Source organism: Arvicola amphibius, chromosome 5, assembly GCF_903992535.2.
Source record: "Arvicola amphibius chromosome 5, mArvAmp1.2, whole genome shotgun sequence".
In the NCBI taxonomy this organism is placed as follows: domain Eukaryota; kingdom Metazoa; phylum Chordata; class Mammalia; order Rodentia; family Cricetidae; genus Arvicola; species Arvicola amphibius.
The window spans coordinates 114,551,240-114,557,239 of record NC_052051.1 but is presented as its reverse complement, the minus strand read 5'-3'; positions in this window follow the sequence as shown (position 1 = coordinate 114,557,239).

The following is a 6,000-nucleotide window of genomic DNA, read 5'->3' as shown; positions in this document are numbered from 1 at the left end:
ACACTTGTTCAGGTGTTATACATGCCACCCCGTTATGTGGTGAAAAGGTCCTTAACGTAAGGACCCATTGCCTAGAAGCCTGGGCTGCTTGGGGCAAGCCTTATTCTTTAAAAACTGATAATGGCCCGGCATATGCCTCTAAAAGTTTTCAACAGTTCTGCTCTATTTTCGAAATTAATCATACTACTGGTTTGCCCTATAATCCACAAGGACAAGGCATCGTGGAAAGGGCTAACCGCACCATTAAGGAATTGCTTCAAAAACAAAAAGGGGGAATAGCCGAGGGCGCATCCCCGCGAGATAGAATATCTCTCGCTCTCTTTACATTTAATTTTTTGACCTTGGATTCCAATGGCTGTTCAGCCGCGGAAAGACATATGGACCACAGACACAGAAATACAGAATTAGTAAAATGGAAGGATGTAATTGATAACAAATGGTATGGACCGGACCCTGTGATACAGAGGTCCAGGGGAGCTGTTTGTGTCTTTCCTCAGAATCGGCCAGATCCGGTGTGGATCCCTACCAGACTGACAAGGATCGTGACAACACTGGAACAGCCTGACGAAGAGCAAGGAGATGTTGCTGCTCCTGATCCTGTTGGTGAACCTGCCGGTTCCAGTTGAATCTGAAGAATCTTATTTCTGGGCTGTGGCCCGTACATGGCCCATTCCAATTCCTGTTCACAATGAGTCCACAATATTGCCACAATTTTTTGTTGATAGTTGCCAATTGAACTTAGTTTGCAAAAAGGTGGATGCTCAGGAACAGAAATTTAATCAAACTGTAGTGCCCCTAGCAGGAACTTTATGTTTTACCACAAATCAGAGCACTTCTATCTCAGACTGCATCTTGCTAGATGCTATGAATCTTACTGTAGCTAGAGATCCATTTTTAGAAGATACCCCTAATTTTTTGAGAAAGGCCATTAGCGTAGCCCTGCCTCAGGTCAGATCTGGAGCTAAATCTGGATCTGGCTCCTATTTCGGTTCCAATGATACTGTTAATGTTACCACTTATGGGATCAGTTGCAACCTTACAACGCCCAATTGGGTACAGGTTAGCAAGGTTAATAATAGTGATTCACAGGTTGGCAATAGTAATCATACTAGTAATAATATTTTTTCTTGGTCTGTCCCTAGATGCTCTGGTAATGATTTGAGCTATCCCCCTGAATTTGTGGATTGCAGAGGACGATATGATAAGTTTTACAATAATTCTGGATGGGTTCTTAGGAATCTTAACCATTTTAAGGTTAAAAGAAAACTTATGATAAAGGTTGGATCACCCTTTACACCATGGATACTTATGAATTCCAGAGGAGCTATAACTGAGTTGTCTCCATTTGCTACATTTGTTCGCTCTGGAATAATTATGTTAAATAATTATACAGGGATTATGAATCACACTTCTAAAGAAATTAATATAACTAGTGTAGAGAAAAAACATAATACTACTCTACGGCAAACCAGAGTTTGCCTGGATCCTCCCTTTGTCTGGCTTTTGTTTAATACTACAGGGAGTTCAAATAATACTGCAGTTGATTGCAAGAAGGATAATTGCTCTCTGTCACAATGTTGGAATTTCTACCATTCAGGTGCGATTGTTATGCGCATCCCTACCTTTGTGTTTTTGCCTGTAAAAGCCAATCCTAAGAACTTCCCATTAGCCACCCTGGTTCGCCGGAAAAGGGATTTTGGCATTACAGCAACTATTGTGACGGCTATTGCAGTGTCTGCTGCTGCAGCTGTTACTGCAGGAGTAGCTATGGCCAATCAAGTTCAGACAGTTACTTTTATCAATTCCGTGGTTCAAAAAACCTCGGACGCTATGTATATACAAGAAAAGATTAACCATCAATTAATGTCAGGTATTTTATTGTTAAATAAGAGAGTTGATTTGGTGGAAAGAAATATGTTAAAAATGTTTGATATAGTTACCTTTGGTTGTGTAGATCGTACTAAGCATTTGTGTGTTACCCCCTATACTGCTACCCTTAATGAATCCCGAGCGATTTCTCAATATCTAAATGGCAATTGGACAAGGGAATTGGAACAATTGCAAGCAAATTTTAGTTTGAAGATTTTGGCTTTGAATCAAACCCAGGCGACTATGGTTTCGCTGGGGGAATTTACAGATTGGCTGGTAGATACCTTTTCATATATTAAGGAATGGGCAGGGGTTGGCGTGCTAGGATTAATATTAACTTCGGGAGTGATATTGGCGTTGTTTCTGATTCTAAGGCTGATTCGGGTAAGGAAACGGGAAAAGGTGGCCATTGCTCGTGCCCTCGCAGCCTTGGAGGCCGGTAACTCCCCCCAAGCTTGGATCAGCATCTTACAGGACTCCTGACCCTAATCCCTGCTTTTGCACCCGAAGGCCATTGAGCCATTGCACTCGGAAAGAGGGATCGATGAGGTTCCCCTGAATCTGGGGATGTGTTGTCCTGGACAGGAGGTTTTGCACCTAAGAGTGCACTGAGTAGATCCACTCAGGAGATCATGACCTTATGCATATGGGTAGTCCCGCTTATTTTTCCCATCCCTGAGAAAAACGGGACATGTCTACATTTTCAGGGTAAGGTCCTCTGACCTCAGCCTTGACTGTCTTTTAAATTTCATAAAATTAAAAGGGGGGAACTGTGGCGGCCGCACTTACATTCGCCATTACAAGATGGCGCCGAGGGCTAAAGTAAACAAGTATGTGGCGCGAACTTTTCGCGCCACATCTGCCTGGCAACAGGTTTCCACCAATCCTTTTCTGCCACGTCACCTAATCAGTAGACACGCCCCGTCCTCCTCTATATAAGCCGCCACCCAGCCCGGCTCGGGGGCCCCCTGCTTCCAGCTCTCCCTCAACCAAGCAGCGCTTCATTAAAGTGTGATCAGAGAAGAATCCTGTGTCGGTGGTGATCTTTCCCTGCTGGTCAGGGTTCGCTCGCCGCATGAAAGCACCAAGCTATTTTACAGGCACCCCAGTGTAAACTACCTTCCTTCCTGGGCCAAAGATATGACGACCAAGGGGAAGGGAGTTTGACAGCTTTCAGTCTAAAGAACCATCTCCTGACTTAACTTTTCTCCATTCTCTCATCCTTCTTTCCCTTTTTATAATTTCATCAATCTCCCTTTCGTTTCCAAGGGAAGTTTGGATCTAAAATGTAACAGGAACAACATCTCTACCATCTGTGCTCTCCCTCAATGCCTGTGGGTACTTCCCACTTCACATTTTCTTCCTTGTCTGCCCTAGAATGGACCCTCAGATGCCAATGCCCAGAATGTTCTCTTTCTCATTTTCTCTGTCTCTCCCATTATTGACTATTTCATATAGGTGACTTTCATATATATATATATGACAGCTCCTATTGTATTAGGTTTCCATACCCCTCAAATGGCCCCTAATTTTAGCTGCCTCTCCCAATATTTCCTCCTCCATCCTCCTCTCCTCTTCCCTTCCTCACTTGACCCTTCTATTCCAGCCCCCCCCACCCCTAACTATTCAATTTCCCTTTTCTAACAAGATCTAGACCCTTACTCTACACCTATACTCTGTGGTTCTAAGGATTGTAGGCCGGTTCTCACTGACTTACCAGCAATTACCCACAAACAAGCAAATACATACCATATTTGTCTTTCTGGGTCTGGGATACCTTATTCAGGATGAAAGTTTTTCTAGTTCCATCCATATACCTGTGAATTTCATGATCTCATTATTTTTTAATGGCCGAGTAATGCTCCATTGTGTAAATATACCACACTTTTTTTTTATCCATTCTTCTGTTGAGGGACATCTAGGTTGTTTCTGATTTCAGGCTATTATGAATAGAGCAGCAATGAACATTGTGCTCTTGCAAATGAATACAAGTACCTCTTTCAAAATGTATATAAGAAAACATCAAGAATACCATCAGTTGGCAAGCAGCTGAGAGACCTGCCTCCAGGCTACACGACCACCCTTGCTACCCACAGGTCTCTCTCCATCCAAGACCCACTATATTGCCCAACCTGAACATCCTGCCCATGGCCAGCCCTCCCTTGAAACCCCAGTAGACTACACAGGCACAGGCTCAAACCACACCTGTTTGAAGAACGGGTGAGTGACTGGCCTCACAGCTGAACTGTCCCAAAGTCCAGACACATCCTGTGCCCTTTCTCCTCCCATCCCAGCACCAGCAAGGCAGCTGGGCCCTGCCCCCAAGTCTGGTGGAACTCCACTTCCCTGATGCAGCTGCCCCCCCCCCCCGCCCCAACCAGCCAGAAAGCACTTGTGCGGCTGACCACCCCAGCCGGGTATGGGGTTTTTGTGGGACGTGGTTTCTCGAAGACCAGGTGGGTAAGGATTCGGCGATGACAAACAGAAACAAACACAGAGGCTGTGTGAATCTGAGTGCATTTTGCAGCTCTCAAACAAGGGTTTTTATACAAGAAGAACAGGTATTACAATTCTTAAAAGATGTGTTCAGTGAAGCAGTTACAAAGAACAATTATCATAATCACCTGTCACAAGAAAATCAATCAGGTATTACATTTCCTAGACGGTGGGTTTAAAGAATCAATTACAGATGGAACAAATAACATCATAATCACTAAACAGAACAAAATACAAAAAATCACTTATAGTTAACGGATGACTCCTAGGTCCAGATCAAGTTAATCGATTTTTATGTGTAATCCTTATCTAACATATAGCATTTTGTCTTATTAGAGATCTCCAAAGTTTAATTTAAAACTATACTTAAGCAATGCTTTCTATACCACAATGTCAAAGCCAGTCTCATCTATACACTCACAGCCATAAAAATTCATATATTGTTGGGAGGATATTTTATCAAAGTATTATTTTGTAATTATGTAAATGATTATGAAGCAAAGAGTTGAATCTCTTAGAGAAGAGGTCATGGCCAGTGACCCCATTTCAAGGGGGTGGCTTCTACTCGGCCCAGGCTATCAGGAACATCTCGTAAATATTAAAAGGAACTAGAAGCAGACAGACTGCCATGAGAACTACGGCTCAATAATTTCTCTCCGGCTAGAGAGCTCCACAACCGGTTCCAGGAGACCTCCTCCCTTTGGAGTCTAACGCCTCAGTCTGTGGAACTTGTCACACAGAATCTACTGGGGTTGGTGTGGCACACTTGAGAGACCTGCCTCCAGGCTGCAACATCAATCCTCACCCACCCACTGGACTCTGCCTCTCCAAGACCCTCTCCTCTACCCTACCATACATGCCTTAACATCCAGCCTCCCTGTGGCCAGCACTCCAGCGCAACTACAGCAGACTACATAGGCACAAGCACAAACGCACACCAGTTGGAAGAACGGACAACATAGGCACAGGCACAACCCACCCTAGTAGTTAGGGTTTCTACTGCTATGATGAAACAAAATAACTAAAAGCAACCTGGTAAGGAAGGGTTTATTTGGCTCCACATCACTGTTCATCACGAAGGAAGTCAGGACAGGAACTCGGAGGCAGGGAAGGAAGCTGGAGGCAGGACCTGAAGGAGAGGCCACAGAGGAATGCTGCTTACTTTCCTTCTCCACAAGGCTTGCTCAGCCTGCTCTGTTATAGAACCTAGGCCCCCAAGTCAAGGGATGGCACCACTCACCGTGGGCTTGGCCCTCTCCCATCAATTGCCAATTAACAAAATGCTCTACAGACTTGTCTACAGCCAGATCTCATAGATACAATTTCTCAATTGATGTTCCTCCTCTCAGATGACTCTGGCTTGCGTCAACTTGATATAAAAGCAGCCAGCACAACTGACCTCCTGTCAACCTGATACACAAACATATCATTTCTTTCTTCTTTTTTTTTTTTTTTTTGGTTTTTCGAGACAGGGTTTCTCTGTAGCTTTTTTAGAGCCTGTCCTGGAGCTAGCTCTTGTAGACCAGGCTGGCCTCGAACTCACAGAGATCCACCTGCCTCTGCCTCCCGTGTGCTGGGATTAAAGGCGTGCGCCACCACCGTCCGGCTAAACATATCATTTCTTAAGCCCAACCT